Source organism: Pteropus vampyrus, unplaced genomic scaffold (genome assembly GCF_000151845.1).
Source record: "Pteropus vampyrus isolate Shadow unplaced genomic scaffold, Pvam_2.0 Scaffold566, whole genome shotgun sequence".
In the NCBI taxonomy this organism is placed as follows: domain Eukaryota; kingdom Metazoa; phylum Chordata; class Mammalia; order Chiroptera; family Pteropodidae; genus Pteropus; species Pteropus vampyrus.
The window spans coordinates 1,522,933-1,545,058 of NW_011889347.1; positions in this window are offsets into that span (position 1 = coordinate 1,522,933).

Below are 22,126 nucleotides of genomic sequence, written 5' to 3' on the forward strand. Positions count from 1 at the left end.
TTACAGTTAGTGTTGTGGTTTCTTAAAGCAGTTTGCTTGACATAGCCAATTTATAAAAAGTATTTTCTATCTCTTTTCTCTTCAAAGTAAGGAAGATTAAATTATTGCTCACACACACACACACACACACACACACACACACAATAAAACCTAAAATGCTTCTAAGTTACATAGCTTCCAGATCACCCAATCCTGCTATCTAAAATATTATTCAATCATATTTCGTGGTCTGGCCACTCAAAGGAAGTCACCTAAGAATAGAATGTTAGGTATAGGATCCAGGGAACCTGAGCCAGATACTCAAGATTCTGAGTTACATCAGAATGCCCTCAAGTCCTAACCTGGAAAAATCTGACATATAGCAGCAAAATTGACTGATCGACTCTTAGGAGTTGGAGGCAGTCCAGATCACTTGTGGAGGAGTCCATTACACCAAACCATTTGGAAAAGTTGACTAAGGTGGGTAAAAAAAGGGAAGCAGGGGAAAGGTCTTCAAGAGAACCAAAAAAAAAAATTCAATAGACAGTGTTTTGAAGGTTCAAGAGGCTGTGTGGGATGAAGTAAAAGTTCTAGTTGAGGTAAGTGTGATCTAAGAGTGAAAGGGAGGACCACACTGGGAACATAGACATGTTGCTAGTACTGTGGTTTCTATTTGACAGAGACAGGGTAAGTGACTTGTTCAAGGTTCCTGTCAGTTATCTGGAAACGTAAATTCACTCAATTTGTACTCATGTTATATCCCACCATGCCACCTAGCTGCTTATGAAGCTGGTGTCTCTTAATTTTCCTGAGATTTAAACAGCTTGAGAATCTGTGTAGTATGTAGGTGTGAAATGCTTGCATGACTCTATGGAGATGGCAGAAATTTTAAGGTATGCAAACTGATTACTTTAAAACCTGTAAGTGCCTGATTCTGAATAAATGGGGATGGGACATTCCAGCTGTTCCAGCCTAGTGGATTAGAGGCAGCTTTTCCAATTTAGAGAATGACATTAAAATTGCTATCACTACTTTAAAAAGTTTCAAGCATATAACTTAAATGAAACCAATGTAGAGGAAAGTACAGTAAACGAGAAGTATGGAGCTTTGTAGAAATGTGGCTTCCAATGTCAGCTCTGTCACTAAGTTTATTGTGTGATCTTGAATAAGTTACTTTCTCTCTTTGGATGTTAGTATCTTCACCTGTGAGATGAGGAGGATGGACTCCATAATCTCTAAAGCAGGGGTCCCAACCCCCAGGCCACAGACTGGTACTGGTCCATGGCCTGTTAGGAACCATGCCGCACAGCAGGAGGTGAGCTGCCGGTGAGAGAGTGAAGCTTCATCTGTATTTGCAGCTGCTCCCCGGCACTAGCATCACCACTTCAGCTCCACCTCAGATAATTGGGCATTAGATTCTCATAGGAGCACCCATCCCTGGTGCCAAAAAGCTTGGGGACCACTGCTCTAAAAGATCTTTCTCCTCTCATATTTTATGATTCTGTAATTCCCGGCAGGTTTTCTCACCTGACATTTATTTTTGCAAGGGCCATTCTACCATCCACACAATTTAAGTTTTCGGTAAATTGCAGATGATCTTAAATAAAATTTCCTCCTTTAAGAGGAGGAAAGGACAGGATTTTTATATTGAAATGGCTCATGTCGGTATGATCTTTTTAATTCAGAGCAGCTCTCTAGTGGTTCATTAACTCACTCCTTGGACATCACAGCAAGCAACTATTATTACAAAAGCCCCCAATTGTGCAACCAGAGAGAGCTACCCTATTACCTAGTGAAAACAAAGTGATTTCCTCTTTGTGCCCACAATGGTCAATTTTTAGATCAGGAACACATATGATCCTATCACTGAAGGAATCCTGGCCAATTCAAAGAAAATCTGGGCCAAATCTAACACTTGCTTTGAAGACTAAGTTGAAGTCCTTTCTACAGGAAATGATGGAATTACTTCCAAATAATTGATAACTGTAACTCTCTTTCCAAGATAATTAAAAATGCTTAGAAAATATAATAATAATTATAATAGCCCAGTTTGCATAGTACTTTGTATTTTACAACACATGCGAATAAATGTAATTTGTCTTTTACATATCTTTTTTAAATTTCTTTTTTTAGGTGACATTGGTTAACAATGTCACCATTGAGTTTTCAAGTCTTTGGAGTAAAATAGAATACAAAATACGAAAGGGGTGTAGGGTGGGCAAGAAAAGTCTGATTTCAAGAAAAAGATAAAATTGAAAAGGAGCAAGAATAGTTTGAAAATGGGAGGGATGAGAAGGGACCTAGATAGCAGCAGGAATAGTATCTTTGCCTCCAGTCTATTGGCTGACAGCTGTTTAGGTAAAAGAGTGGGTCAGACTGGCTTTAAAGATGGAGAATTGTAGCAGACAGATACAGAGAAAAATAAGAAACAATCTCAACCTTCTCTTTGACTAAAGTGTAGAATTCCATTAGTAGGAAGTAGGGTCCGGAGAAGATGGGTGGAACTTGAAGACACATTAGTTTGAAACAAACGCTTGTCTTTGGCTTTTTTCTACATTTGTATTTTTAAAGCTTTCTCTTGTGTGTAAGAAATATATCATATGTAAAGAAAATTGCATAAATCATAGGTGTACAGTTTAGTCAGTGAAACACCTGTGTTAACTATCACCCAGTCAAAAAATAGAATATCAGCAACCCTGATGTCCAACTTGTGTTCCTTCCCTAATCCTAACTTCTTTCCTCCCTCCTAAAGGTTAACAACTATTCTGACATTTACATAAATCACTTTAGTGTTTTTATTTATACTTGTGCTCCTTAATATTCATCCCTAAACACTATAATTTTACCAGCTACTGATTTTTATATAATCTTTCAGTGTGTAATCTTTTGTATCTGATTTCTTTCATTCAAAGTTTTGTTTGTGAGATTCGTCCATGCTGTTGCATGAAGCTTATTTTGTTCCCTCTTATTGTTGTATAATATTCTGTTTGTGAATGTATCACAACTTATTCATCCATTCTACTATAAATGGGCATATAGGCCACTTTCTGTTTAGAGCTATCATAATTAATATTGCCGTGGGTATTTCTGTTTGACTTTTAGTGCACATGCTTTTCTGTTAACAGTGGAGTCACTGAGTCATATGGGCTGCACATGTTCCACTTTGGTAGCTGCTACTAAACAGTTTTCCAAAGTGTTATGCCAATTTACACTCTTTCATTGCTCCAAATTATCATCAACATTTTTAAAATTACAATCATTCTGGTAGGTGTGTCGTGCTATCTCATTGTGGTTTAATTTGCATTTCTTTGGTGACTAATAAGGCTGAGCACTTTTTCATTATGTTAATTGGTCATTTAGGTATACGCTTTCGTACAATTTCTATTCAAGTATTTTGCTCATTTTTCCTACTTAGCTGCTGTTTTCTTATTCATTTGTAGAGGTCCTTTGTACATTCTTGATGCAAACTCTTTGTCTCTTATATGTGTTACGAATAAATTCCCCAACTTTGTGGATTCCCATTTAATACTTTTGAGTATTATTTTCTTCCTCTAATTTCTATCAGGCTCCCCAAGCCCAAATGACTCCCATTTTTCTAAGGTCTTAACAAACTCACCCAGGCCCTGGGAGACACTTCACCAATGCTGCAAAGCTATTTCCTTCACCTCCCCTACCTTCTTCTCTCTCTCACCTCCACTGATCTTTTCTGTCTCCCTTCCTTCTTTTCTTCCTTCTTTCCTTCCTTCCTTCCTTCCTTCCTTCCTTCCTTCCTTCCTTCCTTCCTTCCTTCCTTCCTTCCTTCCTTCCTTCCTTCTTCTGACTTTGCCCATTATTAGGAGGCTTATTATTATTCACAGGATCAAAAGAAACAACCTTATTTCATCCATGGTAACAAGACTGTCAAATTTGCCATGTGCTACACATAGGTTAGAAAAATCTTCACTCTGGAAAGCACTTTGAGATCATGTGGCTCTTTCTTTGATGATGAGGTATTGAAATCTCAGAAAAATTAAGGTATTTGCCCAAGGTAATAAATTAAAGGACTTGTCCAAGGTCATACTGCAACTTCTTGGCCAAGCTAGGACTAGAACCCAGTCCTCTTGCATGCATGTCTCAGCCTTTTTCACTCTACTTTGCTAAGAATGACCAGAGCACACAGCTGCACATTGAAAAAAGTGTTTTTTTTTCTTCTGAAAATAAGTGGTGCTTGTTTCTGTGTAATAATGTAATCAGTAGAGACTATCTATGGCTTGTGTCTGTCTGGACCCAGGTTGAGAGATCGCATCACCTCTGCTACTTTCCCATCTCCTGGCTGTCAAAGCCTGATGAGCAACAAACGTTTAAGCAATGAAATGAGTTAAGATAGTGTTTCACATGATGAATTATGTATCAGTTCCAGGACTACAGGATTCTGCCACAATCCATTTACATAAGCAATTAAATTGAAGATTGCAATATAATATTTATATATTAAATCCTGGAGGACAATCAAAGTTATTAAAGCCAAATGCTCTGAATCATCCTGTGGTATCACAAACATTCTATTGCTGGGTTTTTAGAAGGACTTATTTCTACAACCACTTATCTTGGAAATCATTTAGGCTCCTTTGGAATGTGAATAATTTGAAATCCACTACAGTACCCATTACTACTCAACTCCCTTTGCCTCCATGAAAGGAAGATTCTGCTAGAAAAGGGTTTAGAGTGGACAAGGAAAGTCTGATTTCAAGAAGCTGGAGTTAGGGAATAGGAACCAGTCTCTGACTAACTCCTTCATTGCGTGTGTTTTTTTTTAAAGGAGTGAATATATATTATCTTAAATTGGAGCAGTTAAAATAATGCAGTCTACTAGGTTAATCCAGACACAAACTGATCTGCTTATTGTTTAACTAAGTGGTTATTACAAATACACACTACTGATTTAAAGAAAGAGTAAATTGGTATAGCCGCTATGGAACACAGTATAGAGTTTCCTCAAAAAACTAAAAAAAAAGAACAACCATATAATCCAGCAACCTCACTTCTGGGTATTTATCTGAAGGAAACAAAAACAATATCTTGAAAAGATATATGCACCCCATGTTTACTGCAGCATTATTTACAATAATCGAGACATGGAAATAATCTAAGGGTCCATTGATAGATGAATGGATATATAATGGAATACTATTCAACCATAAAAAGAAAGAAATCTGCCTTGTGCGACAGCATGGATGTACCTTGATGGCATTACGCGGAATGAAATAAGTCAGACAGAGAAAGACAAATACTATATGATCTCACTTATAAGTGAAATCTTTTAAAAAATGCACAGAGAGATATAGAGAACAGATTGGTGGTTGCCAAAGGTGTGAGGTGAGGGTTGGGAAAAATGTGTGAAGGTGGTCAAAAGTCACAAACTTCCAATCATAAGATAAACAAGTTCTGGGGATATAATGCACAGCATGGTGATTATAGTCAACAATACTGCGTTGTATATTTGAGAGTTGCTAGGATAGTAGATCTTAACAGTTCTCATTGCAAAGGAAAAATATTAACTATGTTAATTAGACCTTATGTGATCATTTTGCAATATATACATGTATTAAATCATAATATTGTGCACCTAAAACTAATACAAAGTTATATGTTAATTATATCTCAATAAAATTGTTTTTCTAAAGAATAAAACCTCATATTCCTGTAGAGAAAAAAAGAGCTTGGGGAATGGGGATGACTACGTTTAACTACATAGTGATAAAAAAGGTGGACCTTCAAAATTTTCCCCACCCATAGGTCACCTCATCTCTTAAAGTTTCTCCAATTACCCTCATCTCTTAGTCCTTGTTTTTCACAGCTTCCCTTTGCCCACATTTATGTTACAGCATTCATCATAAAGTCCTCAAGTTATTTGTTGTTTCCCCTCCTAAAGCATAATGCCTCTCAAAGGCAGGGGCTATGTCTGAATCTCTCCAGTGTCTGCACACCTTATCCAGTACATACTTCAGACAAGGTACCTGGTGTATAGTTGGTGGATAGATGAAAGACTAAATAAACAAAAGAATGAATGACCAAGAGAACAAACATAAATCTATCTCCGTTTGGGAATGATAGGTTTAGTGTCATAAAAGAATCTTCCTTTCTTTTCCAGTAAATGCCTTAATTTTCTCCAAAACAAAACAAAACAAAACAAAAAACATAATGCTCTCAAACCATCACTAACAACTGAAATACTGTTGCCAAGAATGTGTAACTAAAAGATTAACAAAAAGCATTAAATTAACTTGTATTTTTAGAGTTGTACTAAGAAAACAATCATTATTTTACCTGAACTAATTACAAAACTTCTACACACCTTGAATACTGCATACACAAAAAGGTCTCTGATTCACCAGTTTTACCCATGGGAATAATTAAAAGTGTACATATACAGTAATATTCTTACCAAATTATTTCTTCTTATAAATATTTATTCGTGGCCTAAGTTTATTGATGCTAAGCAGCATCAGTGTTTCTTGTCTTTAGCTCAGATACTGGATCCCTGACTGTATCACAATTTTGATTTACAAATGAAATATTCAAGAGGTATTTGATTCTATCTATGTCTGTATCCCTAACTGTAGAACACCACTTGGCATAGAAAATGCACTTACTGTAGAATAAATGATGTTTCCCATCATCAAAATAGAGCTTTATGAAGCAAGCCCCATTCATTTAGATTCTCTTTGTGATCAATTGGCTACACTATCCCTGAGCTTCTAAACCAAATTGATCTATTCACCCAAGCATTATGCACATTTCCAAGGCACTCCTCCAAGTGCCTAGCACAAGCCAGAGGAAGTAGTGCAGTCTGTAGGTCAGCTCAAGCCATATGAACACACCAACAACCATCTGGGGCTTTCCTGGGAGGGCATCTTGAGTCTGCATGTTTCACGTCATCATGGGTCTACCAGTAAGTGTTGGAAACTGTGCCATTAAATATTGATATTGCACAATAAACTCAGGCCACAGCTAAATATTTATTGGGGCAGATAGTAACGCCATGTTTGCTTGAAAAATTCAATCAAAGTTTGTCCAATCACTGCAGATTTCGATTTGAACAAATTAGCTTAGTCATAGAATTCTAGAATGTCAGAGCTGGAAGGACCTTTAGAGCTCATCTGGCCCTGTGTAACCCTGAGGTTTTCAAACTTCTTTATGCAAGAAACACTTTTTATCCAGTGAAATCATATAGTGCTCTCTCATTCAAGTGGGGTTGCAGGTATTAGATCTTGCTGCTTGGCCTCCCCCTCTTATTTACTTCAGATTGCAAAGGAGAAAAGGAAAGTCCAATGAAGTTAAAAAAGGATCATGGAATATTGGGGTGGGAGGAAGCTCTAGTCTTGGAGTAGGAGTCAAGACAAACTCCAAATCTATCTTAGCCACAGGACCTGATATTCCATCATTTAAACTCATGTCTGGAGGAGCCTTTTGGATGTGGTCATTTTAACTGGTTAGGGACATCTGTTCTCTGGTAAGGATTACATAGTAACTAGCAGACTCATTAGCAGGAGTGAGCTTATTTAAATAAAACACATTGTTACCAATCGTCATAAAGCCAAGAGGAAAATTCTGAGAGCAGGAGACACATGGAGTTAAATGACCTTTAACAGGGTAGTTCATGAAGGCAAAGGGAAGAGAGGAAAGCGGAGATAAGGCGGAACCTCCTCTTCTCACTCTAGCTGATGTCTGCTTCTGCATCTGTCTGGTTGTGTGTCCATCTTTTTCTGTACCTCTGTGTCATCTTCCACAGAAGTGTATCTAGTTCCTTGTCAGTTTCCACCCATACCCATTCTTCTATTCGGATTGACTTTGCTGATACTTGTTTGCTATGGATTTGTCCCTGCCTATGTCTCAAGTCTTGCAGCACCTGTGTGGCTCTTTGCTTCAGAATGTGTCTCCGTGTCTGTCTGATTTTGTACATGTGTGTGTGTGTGTGCGTGTGTGTGTGTGTGTGTGTGTGTTTGCATGTGCTCAGCACTCTGTATCCATGGTTTTTATTTCAGTAGGTGGTTGTCGCTATCTTTCTGTTTCTGCCTTCAATGGTTTATGCCATAAGAAAAGCTAATGATGGAAATAGGAGGACGGAAGCTTCTCACAGCCAAAGAGAAAATACAAAACACACACACACACACTTCTAAGGATCTCAGTCTTCTTCTTTTTCCATGTTTATCAAATTTTTTTCATCTGCTTTTTCCCACCCATCCTCCCTCTCCCATCCATTTTTCTTTCACACTGATTTTTCTATTTCTTTATATTCCTTTCTTATTTTTTTCTATTTTATTTCTTCCCCTTTCTCTTCTTTTGTTCTTATTTGTTTTCTCTCTAGACTTATCTTTCCCTATATATTTTCTTTTTAAAAAAGTTTTTCTTTCTTTGTTTATCTTTTTTTTTCCCTTTTAAGCTTCTTTCTTAATCTGTTTTAATTTCTTTCCTCCTTCACTCTTAGCTCCTCCTTCTGGATTTCTCTTTTTAGTCTATTTCTCCTACTCCATGTGTCTTTTTGTGGTCCTTTATTCATTTTTCTCTCCCTTTTTCATTGTCTCTCTCTCTTTTTTTATCACTGTTTGTGTTTCTCCATTTCTTTTTTTTTTTCTGTTTCTCTTTCTGTTGCCCATCCTTCTCATCTCTGTCAGTAGGACCTTGTATGTGAATCTGTCAGCCTCTTTTGTAATTTTCTTCCCCAAAGATGCTTCAAGCATCAAAAGATAGAAGTTTTCCTTTTCTGCCTTGAGCTGAGCTGTGCATGGGTGGGGTTTATTATTTGTCTTCTCATTCACTGGTGGGAGGGGTTGTTGCTGTTCCCTGTAACCTAACCCGAGCATCCTTGCTCCCTGTCCCCAGGACCCTCTTTGTAGAGTCACTGCTACTCCAGCTGCTGCTTGCATTCCCTGCAGTCCTATGCAGAGGAATGAGCCCCCAGGTGACTGAAATTCATCAGCCACCTGACAGGGCTAACAATTTATTCCTGAGAAATAATCCATCTCTGAATAATGGATCACCCCGAATACCTGAGTTTGAATCCTAGCTTTGCATTAGCTAGCTGTGTGGCATTGGGCAGGTTACTTACTCTGAACCTCAATTTCTTCCTTTATAAAATGGTGATTTTAATACATCTACCTCAAAGGACTATCATGAGGATGAATAGAGATTATGCATGTGAAATGCTTAATACAGTGTCTGACTCATAGTAAAAGCTCCATTAGTCTTAGCAACGATTATTACTACGGCCTGTCTCTTTGCAGAATGATGAATGAATTCATATGAATGCATGAGAAAAGTGGCCTGGGGGTGGGGAAAAGATAATTGATGAGCCAGCTTCCATAGTTGTGTCCCTGAGGCCATCAATGAGGGAAGGATAAATGCTGATGGTGGGAGGAGCTAAGGATTTTGCTTGGGTTGAGAGGACTGAGCTGTATCTAGAATTAGGAAACTTTGAGGGTTTTCAATAGTGGGTGTGGAGTGGAAGGAGGTAAAATAGTGAGTGGATGGCAGAGGCCATACATTTGAGAAGTTTTACATACCCAAGAGACCAGGTAGAGAAAGGCTGAGGGAAAGATTGTGTTTTATGGAGAAAGTTGAAATATTTGTAGGCAGAGGAAAAGAGTCAGTGGAAAGAGAGAGGCTGAAGGGACAAGAGAGTGAGAGGTTGAGGTGACAACAGCCGAAGGGGCTGAGTATCAGTGAGGAAGGCCCCAGAGAGGATCCCCTCTTTATCTGAAATGGGATAGAAGGAAAAAGAAAACAGAGAGGCAAAGGTTCTGCATTCAATCCTTAAACCTGTCCTTGGGCACTGATATCATCACTCCCGACCCAAAACCTTAGGACGTCTCACTATTACCAAGTAGTTTTGAAGGACAATCTCTGAAGACAGCAAGGTGTGCAATTTGGGGGAATGTACTGCTGGCTTTCTCCCTAGGGATGTGGGAGGGAGCTGTAGCCCTAGCCCCAGGATATTGAGTCCCAGAGCATGGCCCAGCTGGAAAAGCCTGCCATCTATGGCCTATAACCATGCCATACATCCTCTGCCTTCCCAGTTTCCTGAAATCACCAATACAGAGCCTCTCTTGAAAATTAAGTCAGAGTCCACAGCCACTAAGAGACTCAGATTTTCCTGTTATTTGCTAAGGCACTGGGGGCCCAGAGTTCTATGGTCTAGCCAAATGTTATTGAGGACAAAAGAAGGACTTTTTGAATAAAGCTTGGTCTTCAGCTCTTTGGCATGCATGCACAACATGTTGACTGTGTCGCATGGCTTTAATGCCACAAGATCTGGCTCCATTTATGGCCCCTCCTCTCCAGCATGGCTTCCCTCTGGTCCCAGGAAAATACAGCTCTGATGGCCCCTCCTTACCTTGCCCCTTACCTTACAGTCTGAGAAGTCAGCAGGGCAATTGTAAGCCTTGGGTGCTTGAATATGGGCCCCAGAAATTAGGAGAGGTTGGCTTTGGATGGGTGCCAGACTCAAAGCAGCTTGGAAGATAAAGCCATCCCTTAGCATTTCTTTTTATACTATGAGCAGTTTCTTTACTTTTTTTTTTATTATGGAAAATGTCCAGCATATATAAAGTACCTAGAATATTATACATGTATAATTATCAACATTCTGTTCTTGTTTCATCTATACCTCTATCCACTCCACACCCTACTCTATTATTATTACTTAGCATCTTTTGTCCTGGGGCTAGCTCTTGTGTTCACATACTAGCCTCCATGGTGCCTCGGATGTAGGGATTCAGGGGAGAAGGATAAACAACTCACAAGCTAGGGAAAACTAAAGCTCTGGAGCTAGCCCTGAGTCCCTGTTAAAGACCTGAGTTGTTCCAGGATTGAGTTATAGTAGAGAAAAATTTATTTGCATTGACAAATGGCAGTTAACAAAGAGGTGATTAAAAGTGAGAGAAACTACAGGCTAAGAAATTTCAGCTGTTGGTGTGTAAGAGAATTCCTTCATCACATTTTCCTCTCCCCTTCTCTCTTCTCGTTTTCTCTCCTCCCCCTTTTCTCTTCTTCCTTCTTTTCTTCCACCCTCCTCATGCTTGCTTTATCCACCTTCACCCATAGCTACTGATGTAATTTCTCATGATCTACAGTCAAATGCACTAATCACAACACTCAAGAAGGGCCAGCTAAGCTGTTTCATGAACAATCTTGTGAGCAGACAGACCAGGGAAACCAGAAGGCAGACTCTCTCATCCTATCCTCACAGGGGTAACGGTAGCTAAACCAATGAACCTGAATGATTGCCCTGAAAATAATTAATAAATGACTTGGGGTCCAAGAGAGGTGGAAAACTCCCTAGCAAACTGTGCTCAGGACATTTTTCATTACCTCCTCTGTCATGAATGTCTATGGCACACAAGCTGTAGCAGGCCTGGACTAACTGCATTCAAGGTGCCACTCTCAGATTCTGCCTGGCCAGTCTCAGTTTCACAGGGTGGTTATTCATTCCAATGTGATGTTACAGGTACCATCTTCAGGTCCCTGGCTCTGTTGCCAGCTGCAGAGACTGTTCCTGGCTGCAAATCTCCTAAGTGCCATGCTGGTCTGAAGAGAGAAAGTCCTGGCTGGGGTGAGCAGATGACCTTTAAAGAGCCCACAGACCCAAGGTGGGATGACAATGTGATATAATGGACTGAGTCCTGGACTAGGAGGCTGGACATTTGGCTTCTAGTCCCATTTTAGCTACTCACTTGCTGGATAATGTTGAGTAAGTCACTTTCCCTTCCTGGATCTCAGTGTTCCCTCTAGGATGTAAGGAGGTTGGACTAGATTATCTCTAATGACACTTGAGCACTGATAAGCTAACTTTGAAATAAAAAGAAAAAGAAGCTACACTGGGAAAACTTCTAGTTCTGATTAAAATGTTTTGGGGGAACTCCTTATTTAGGGCTTCCTTTTTGCTGCTTTGCCACCAAATCCCTCACCTTATATTTCCATTCAGTACATGTAGCCATTTTCCAGCACTCAGGCTCTATCTGAGACATCAAAACCACACTCATGGGTCTAGCCTGTACCTCCTGCTGAGCTAGTTCTGTTCTTGGGGCTTGGCCATTCTGATGGAGTCTTGGAGTGGAACCCTGTGGGAGGGAATGTTTCATTGACCCCCAGATTTTAGTATAGGTGGGTGGGGTGGCTACTTAGGTTGGGAGATTTCCCTCAAGTTTATATTTTCATACTTTTTAACATACAGTGAAATTGAAAGAATGGCACAATAAATACTTGTACATATCCTCATTAACAATTTGCCATATTTACATACTCTCTTTCTTCTGCCCCCCCCCCTTTGAAAGTATTTTGCAGACATCATGACACTTCACTCTAAAATACTTCAGTATATATCTCCTAAGAATACGGATGTTCTCTGAGAAGCTTTTTAAGGGCTCTGCAATTCTCAACTAAGGGAAAGTCTCCAGCCTCTGGAGTCTAAAGGCAGTCAAGAAATGTATAATTTCTTGCCTTCCTAGATATTGAGAAGGAACCAAGCACGAGAGAAGAAGGCACAGACAATGGTTCAAGTACAGGTTCCAAGCCGCCCCCAATCCCCCGCAAAAAAAAAAAAAAGAAAAAAAAAGAAAAAAAAAGAAGTAGAATCACTTCAGGCAAGTCCCTTCTTCTTTTCCTCAGGCTTTAGTTTCTTCATCTATAAAATGGTGATTATGCTAACCTCTATCCTGCCAACCTCCCAAAGCTATATTGGGCTCAGATGTGAAAATAGATAAATATAAGAGAACATTGGGAGCCAACACAAAACATGTAAGGAAAAGTGATTTTCGGAGATGACTTTCAGAGTTAGTAAAGCTCAGGCCTGGAGGTCTCTGAAAGTGGATAGTCCTTCTGCTCAGTCCTCAAACTCTTGTTACGTGAAGCCACAGAATTTTCATCTATAATGGAAATCTTAATGGCTCACATCTTTTGCAGTTTTTCCAAAGCATAAACACACATTCAAGTTCTATTTATTTTTCAGATAAGTCAATTTTCTCTTATTGATTATGACATAAAACTAGACTATTGCCTCTACTTTTTCTTCTTTCTGACAATTTTCATGTTTCCCCTTAATTTCTACTATTCCCTCCCACTCATTTGAGACTTCTAGAGTTGAAAAATTCTCTCATTTTGCCTACTCCTAGCTCAAAGAACAAAATGCTTTACAAAATTAAGTGAGCATTTCCCTTTTCATTCAATCAGAGGGGTATGTGTGGGGGAGATGCACTTGTCAACTAAAAGCAATTTCTCTGCTTCCTTGGGGACTGAAGCGTAATTGTAGCTCTGTTTTCCTGGTGTCAGAATGAAACTTGCATTTTCATGAGTGATGTCATCACACACAGCTCGTGGGATTTATCTAGTGAGGGGTACTGGAAAAGAATGGGTGAGGGGGGAGAGAGATTGGAGGTTGGTCTCAGTTTATCTCTCCTCCCCTGGGGACTTTGGGATAGTCACTTACTGTCTTTCATTTCAGCTTTTCTAACTTAGAAAAAATAGAAATAATTCTCTCCCATTTCTACCTTACAAAGATGGAGCCAGGACTTTATTAGGCTTCGGTAATATGAAAACATTTGAAAGTAACAGAGCTACGGAAAGAGGGGGAGGAGTGCCATGGAAGCAGTGTATTTTAGGAATGCTAAGTTTTCCTTGTACCACCCATTTGAGAAGTGAGGAAACTGAGGCTTTTTTGAGGTTCGGAGAGGCCCCAAAAGGTTCCCTATGATTTCGCTATATGTTCACCGTGAGCCCAGATAAATCTTTCCCAAACACAAAAGCAGGGAGACAGAGTCATGAGGTCCCAAGGCTTATAGCCCCCTTTACAGAGCACATATAATTCCTGTATACACCATGTGTACTTTCTGATGGGACTCCTCAAAACGGCATGTTAGGAGTCAGGTTGCTAATCTGTCAATTTTCTCTATGGGCCTGAGAGTTGAGTCCTTTATCTTACTCCTGAAATTGTGGCAACCTTCATAACAACCTGTTGAGGGAGCTGGGCAGTGGGATGAAGATCCCCACTTCACAGAGAAGGGGCCTGATTGGAAAGCAGACATACTTCCATTCATTCAGCCAGCCAGTGAACATACCCAGACTCACTTCTGATATTTTAACTTTAAATCCCATGCTCTTTTCACTGTGCTTCAGCTGCCTCTTGCCTGGTGCAAGAAACCCCAAAAGTAGGAAGTTCAAACAAGATAATCTGACTGAAAAATGTTATATAGATGTATTTTTAGAAAATCCAAATGAATGACCTTTATGGAATAGACTTATTTTGACTACTGCTATTCCCTACCAGGAGTCAAGTTTTGAAGTTTGCTCAGTTTCTTAATCTACATATTTACCCACAGACTTAAAAGAAGTAGAATGGGGTTAAAGGGATCAAGTTTTCCAGATGGCTTCTCCAATGTTCCCTGTAGCTGGAGTACAATAGGAAGAGACAGTAGTGGAGGGATTTCAGAGAAAGATGTCTTTCCTCTATATTAGAGTTTCTTTATTTGGTATAAGAGCTCACCTGGGGAGCTTGATAAAAATGCTGTTTTCTTGTCCTCATGTCCAGAAATTCTTGTTCAGTAAGTTGGAGTAGGAGCAGGGAACCTGCATTGTTAAAGCACATCCCAACTTATTCTGATATATCTGGTCCAATGGACAATACCTCGGGACACCCTGATCATGACAAGGTTTACTGGCCTTTGATTCTTGGAATCCTGTTTAATTAGAAACTGTCTGCCTGGGTGCCAAATACTTTTGAGTTTCAAGAAAAAAAAAGATAAGAAGATCTGAAGCCTTCCTTCTCACAGTCAACAAGCCCCAGCTTGACTTTGTCATTGCCCCTTCTTCCTAGTTAGAATATGTTTTCTTATTGCTAAAGACCTCATGGCAAACAATGGCCTAAGTAAGGAGTAGGGTGCATGGCTTTTAATTGGAATTGAAATGAGAGACTCTTAAGAGGCAGGAAGATGTCAAGCAGTAGGCATTGGTCTGTCAGGGTGAAGGTAGATATATCCAATGTGCCCTTTGTGAGCACAGACCTTGGGGTGAATGGTTGCAGATCCAATCTAGCAAGCTCCTGGCTGCTCAATTGGAGTGCTAAGGACCTCTACATTCTTGGAAAGTATGTGCTATAACTGGTTATGTGTCCCTGCACAAAAAGAGACTCCTGCATTATACTCATAGACCAACATTTAGCTTTTTCTGGCTCACCAAAACCAGTTCTAATGCCCAGTACCAGTAGCCCAACCCCAGCTTAAAAACTCTAGTCTTATTGAGCCTAATCCTTCATTCAGAAGAAGCAAGGCTGTATTTTTTTTTTGCTATAAGTAGTGCCTAACTCCAGAAAATAATATATGTTTATTAAAGAAAATTTGGAAAATATTAAAATGTGGAAATGATAAAAAAGTTAAAAATTGTCCATAATTGCACTGCTTAAATACAATTACTCTTAAAATTCTGGTGTGTTTCTTGTTAGCCTTTTTTTTTCTATGCATAGGCTTATTTTTTGTTCCTACTGTTTAATAGTGTCCATTCATACATTTTACATTTTGATTATTTTTTATTTAAAATAATCATAAAGATATTTTCAAATTATCATATAGGCTTCTAAATTATACATTTAAAAGTGCAATAATCCGTTAAGTGAACCATTAGGTATATAGCACATTATAGATAATATATATATATATATATATATATATATATATATATATATATATAGCACAATACTTGCCCACAGAGGACATTCGATAAGTATTTGTTGAATAGATGGATGGATTGATGAATGAATGCATTATCCTATTATGTGACATTTATTTAAAGGCAAAGATTTTAAAATGAAACTTAACACTAAGTAATTAAGTGGAAGAAGGAGGGGGGAGAACTGCTAATTGACTGCTAAATAGAATTTTTTTTTTTTGATATTCTAAACTCTGTATTTCCCCTTGTTTTTTTTTTTTTCCTAAAATAATAGACCTTGGTTTTTTTGGAGTTCTTTCATAACTATTAATATTCCCATTTTAAAGATGATGAAAACTAAGCCTCAGAGAAGTTAAAGGATCGCATAGCTAGTACATAGCAGAGTTGGGTTTCCAGTCTAGGTCTGCGAGCATCATTAGTTTTGTTCCTTTACCACATCACATCTCTTGCAGAAAAAGCCAGTGAAGAAGGATAGCTGTCATGAATTTGCACCTCAGGTAGAGCTACTCTGGAATCAGAGAAACTTCAGTTACTGAGGCCCATTGGATTTGGCTGGGCAGGCAGCCTTTATGCCATGAAGGTGCCAAAAAAAAGAAAGAATAAAAAGCTAATTCAGCTGGGAAAAAAAGAAACCCATTGAGGCCATTACAAAAGCTAATGGTAGATAAGTTCACGGGAAGAGGTAAAGCCAAACTTTCAATATCCAGAGCCTGAAACTGGACATTTCTAGATGTCAGAATTGTTTGGCTTGGGTGGCTGGGTATTTGTACAGCAGAAATTGGTAGAAGAGCAGGTCTGATGACTGTTTGTTGTCTTTGTTTTCAGAAAACAGAGAAAACTGGAAATGACTTAGAAATTCATGCAAAGGCAGAGAGATACCATGTTTCTCAGATAAGAAGAAAAATGAGTAGAAGACCTTTAAACTCTGACTACAGCTCTACTTTACTAACAATTGCATGGTAAAATACATGGTAAAAAAATGGTGATTTTTCCATTTTATGCAGCCCCTTTGCCACATTAATGCTAATATCAGTGGTTAGCAAAGCAAATGTAATAAGTACTTTTCCCAAAGGACCTGTGATTGCAGTTTCCATTCCTCAGGACTACAAAAAAAGCTGTTAGAAAATGATTTTTCATATTTCTTTCTCCCTCCTCACTAGCATTTTGATTGACAGAGCCCTATTTTTTTTTCAGTGGAGAAAAACAAGGCACAGAGTCATGTCTGTAAAACTACCAACTGATAATTGGGGAAGAAATTAATTTTGGGCCCTTGGACTTGAACAGAAAATAAAATTTTGTTTTGAAGCCCTTCTTACTCAATATGGTCCATCTCTTGGGGCTGCTTCTGCATTGGGGGCATGGCTTGTTTACCACCACCACCAGATGCTCCAAACTCTGAACTCATTACGGTATATGCACCATATATATTTTAAATTTAACAATACAAAGCCATAAAAGAAATGTAATGATATCCAACACATTACCACCCCCACTGAAATATAAAATATTAAATTCTTTCTAAAAATAAATATTGGTGCCTTTCCTATGCCAGTGCCCTGAGCAAAAGCATAAGTGGTGGAATCTGTAAGTTGGCAGAAATTGAGGGGCATCCCATATTTATATATACTTAACACTGAGTTATTATGTTCTTTCAGGTTAAGATCAATCTCCTCAATAGAAAGAGTCCCAGGCAGAAAAGCATCTCCCTCTTCCCCTAGAGATCCATAGGGCTGTGACAGTAAAATTACTCTCAGCTTTGGGGCTCCTTGGGGGCAAACCTTTTTCTCCTACTCACATTCTTGGTTCTCTAGAACAGAATTGTGACTTAAAATCAGATCTGAAGCAATCTAGGGGTGAAGAGATGCCTCCCCTAAGGCAGAGAGTTCCCAAGGACTGAGGCAGTGCTTCCCATTCTGACTCAGGGCTCCTGGGGCAGACACCGCTTTCCGTCTGGCTTGGCCACCTGAGGGCTGAGATGATGTCTATGCTAAAATGTGGGGTTTCTTAGGTCTGGGATATAGTATCGCCCTCAGATCTGAGGCTCCCTGAGACAAATGCAACATCTCTCCCTCAAATTCCAGCTTCTGGGGACAGGCCCATTTTTATGAATCAGATTAAGGGCTCCTGGGGGCAGGGACCTCCCATCCCTCTCAGATTCGGGTCTCACCAGGTTTGAGATGACATCTCCCCTCAGACTCTGGCATCTCTGGGCTAGGGACAGGGTCCTGCTCTCAGTCAGTTTCCCAGGACAGGAGCTGTGTGGTGCCCTCCCTTCACGTGGGGGAAGGGGCTGTGGGACCAGCTGCCTCTCCTCTGGCAGAAGGGAGGGGCTCCCTTGAGGCACTGCCCCCTTAGTGACAAGCTTGAGGTGTCCAGTGACCAAAATTTTCTTAGCTGGGTGCAGAGTGAGATTCAGGGCGTGGTCACCAGGGGCTACTTAGGGCGGCCAGTGCGTGGTTCGCGAGAGGAAGCTAGCTGCAAGTCAGCAGGGCACTCAGAGTGGTTCATGGTGTGGATTCTGGATTGCCTGTGCGCATCCACCTTTGAGCCCCGCCCCTTACGTGGTGAGTGGTGCCCACTCTAAGTCGGGATGGACGAGGGGGCTGAGGTACTTTGGTCAGGAGCGCTGGCAGCTGCAATCCTGGCTGGGAGACCTGGGGCTTGGCTGGTAGTCTCCTTGTCTCCCTTCCTGCTGGCTTTTAGCTAATAGCTTCTGGCTCAAGAGACTGCCCTGTCGAGGCCCCGCATAAATCATCAGCTTTGCCGGGAACAGCGACCAACCACTCTAAAGGCTAGGCAGGACGCCCGGCGAGCACTGGGACAGACTAAGAATTGGGGCCAAACTCGAAGGAGCGCCATCCACAACCCAAGGTCCCTAAAGGCCCAAGGATGAACGTTCCTGGCAGGGTACCCAGGGCCCAGGGGCTCTGAAGATAGAATGGAGTATCCTTTTGCCTTGAAGTTTGTCCCCCTTGTCCCAGTCTCAACTACGGATATCAAACATGGGCCCATTTGAGTCATCAAATTCAACTGCTTCGTTTTAAGAGATTATGACACTGAAACACAGAGATGGGAAAGGCCTGCCCAAGGTCATACAAGGAGTTCACAGCAAATCTGGTTCTGCTGAGGCTCTGCCAACTGCCCACTGCTGCAAATTGCCCAATGACAGAGGCCCGGGGTCTTTAGTCTGGGTCTTTCCTTGGTATTTGAGATCAATGCTTGGTTTCCCTATTCCTGTGGAGTTGAGGATATAGGTGTGCAAAGATCACTGCACCAGTATAAATATGTGTGTGGCATTTCACTCTTCCTGGAACTGCATCTATAAAGTACATTTTGGAAACCGATTATTCTTTTCCTCCTTAAAGTTTCAAAAGACTGATATTTTCTATTTGAGATTCCCCAGGACCCCCACTTACACTGTCTTTCATTCCCCGTTGGTAGGCCCTACCCGCTCCAGGCTGCCACCGGCCCCCACTGTCACTTGTTTTTCCATAGTCTCCACCTCCAAAATCTATATTGATGAGAGTGTGTCATTGGTCATGAACCATAGACCAAACCAAAAGTTGTCTCTTCTTTCCTCTGCTCCCTCACAGGCAGGGAGAGGAGGCAGAGAGAGGAGGGGCTTACTTCAGCAGATACCTGCTTTTAGCTCTTGCCAGCCCCAGAACCCTACTGAAGACCATCTCAGGAGTCTGACTTGCTGCTAAGGGACTGCAACATGCTTAGCAAGTTCAGCTAGTCTCTGGCAAGCCACAAAGTCTCTAAGAAAGAAAGAGATCCATATAAACATACAGAGTTTAAATTTTTGTTGTATATATTTTTTTGTTTATGTGATCCTGGTGAGGAGGAAAAATAAGGGAGTTTTACAAGATGCTTTTTAAGGTCTTACAACTCAAATACCTGGCCATCTAAAAGGGGGTCCACATTTGCATGACCTACTACGCTGTCATGTGATTCCAATGAGATCAAGGATATGAAGGCTGTTTTATGAATAATCCCACTGAGTGGGGTCAGTAATATGCCAGGAAGCTTGTCTCTATCTAAAGACAGTCGTGTTTATTAGAATTAGAAGGCTTTTCCTTAAAATGAACCCAGATCTATGTCCTGGCTCTGGAGCTGACCTTCATGATCCTCCCAAGGGAACAGTGCCAGCTCTCTCCATTTCTCCATCTCTACTCACCTCTGTTCTTATCCAGGCCAAAGCTCCCCAGTTCCTTTATCTGCTTAACATGTGACAAGGCTCCTACCCATATCTTGCTGCTCTTCTTTGAACATGCTCCAAGATGAGAATGCCCAATGATCTGGCCAAAAGAGGATTTCCAGCTATGCCTCTGTAAATATAGTCCTGGATGGCTGACTTTTCTTCTTTTGGAAGCCCATGTTACATTCATGGTACACAGATACATAACCTTAAATACACACATACATACACATTCTCACTCACACATGCCCACATACGAAATCACGAATTTACACATACTGCAGATTCATCAAATAGTTTTCACACACAACACAATATATCCATCTCACACATGCACACGCCACACACAAATTCCATGTACATGCCACACAGTTCACACAAATAGTTTATTTATACTGGAAATACTTTCATCTAGAACTACTATTTCTTTTTAAAGTAAGCCTAAACTCTTTTCAGAGTCCCCATTCTTAACTTAGCTTATTTTTGAACCCAAGCACATGACTTTATATCTGCTACTGCATATGCAATCGAGTGAGACCTGCCCCCTACATATTCTAGTGGCATACCACTGCCTATATCAGCTCTATTGATCATACAATAGCAGCTAATATATATGAAGTACTTCCCAGATGCTGGGTCTTAGGCTCAGTCCTTTACATGCATGATCTCATTTAAATCACACAAAATCACTTTGAAATAGGTAATTAGTCTTTGAGCATAGTTTTCTGACCAAGAAAGAATCCATTCATTGCATTCTCTCTGAGAAATGCTGTGCAACATATAAGGGTAACTTTGTAGGTTATTATTGATACTCTGTAGGGCTATAATTGCCCCTGATGCCTCTCTTCATGTGCCTTCCAGAAATCCTCAGGAGTCAAAGGAATGAGGAAGTAGCTGGCCACTGGCTTGAAAGGGTGGGGGGATATTCTAAATGTTCTGTCACTCTCCCACCCTCTCTTCCCCAAGAGATAGTTGCTATGTCAGAGCAATCTTCCGAGAGTGGCAATGGACAATGGACAACTATATAAAGACATTTGGAAGAGGTACCATTGAACTCTAGGAAGAATATGGGCCCAAAAAGTTTTTTTCCCCCAGGGAAAGAGGCAGCACAATTGATCCACTTGAAATTCTCTCCCCAGTTTACTTTTGGCATTGGATTTAGCTTCAGACAATTGGACTTCTGTAAAGCAGCCAAAACTAAGCTAAAGGGACTCTAAGGCCCACATTACATATTTTCTTGGAGATGGGGCCCAATCTATTTGCCAAGGCCAGGTCTAGTTGAGCTGTGACAGGATCATTTTCCAGAGCTGAAGAGAGTTTGTCAATGAGAAAACCCACTCCCCTTGTCATAGTATCAGATGAGCACCCTCATTTACCAATGGCAGGACTTCCCAAAGTTTCTTTGTAAATCACTGTTTGCACTTCAAAAGACATTTTGCCATTGAAAACAATATGACACTCTAGAGCTTAGTTTTCTAGGTTGTCTTACACTTTACCCATCGTGAAGATAAAATGCAGAATCTGTGTGATGCAAACTGACAGAAAATAATACTCTTGCAAATGTACCTCAGGCTCCAGCAGTAGAGCTGACATTCATTACACTTAAACATCAAATGATGGAAAGCATGTTGGGCATTAATAGAGCAGGACACCAGGTCCTGGAGGGTGATTATGGCAATGATGAAAGCAATATCATTCCTTTTTTCACACTTAGCTACTAAGACAACCTAAATGCCCAACAATAGTGGAATGGTTAAAGAAACTATATGACATCATTTGTTAGACTAGTCTACAATTGTAAATATATGTTTATGAAGAATAGGTAGCAACAGGGAAAATGGTATGATTAAAACTGTGTCAAATATACAATTTTGAAAGACTGGAAGAAAATCAGAAACAAGGTAAATAAAGTAGGAGATTCTATCAATGGAGTAATAGTAATTTTTTTCTGTTTCCTAAAATCCTTATTAGGTTTGTTCTTAAATGACTCTTACAGTTAGAAAGTTTTAAAAGGGCTAATTGAAGGCCTATGATATGCAAATAGTTCATGCAATGATCTAGAATCCCACTGCACATAGTTTAATATAAGGAATTTTTTTCTTCAAGTTTTAGTTTAAGTGTAATGACTAGATTAAGTCAGCCAAATGTGATCATCCCAATGATCATAAAGTGTTCCTTAACACTGGGTCAGAAGAGGCAGAACTGGTTTGAATCCCAGGCCTACTCTTATAATGTTGCTGTGAGCAAGTTATT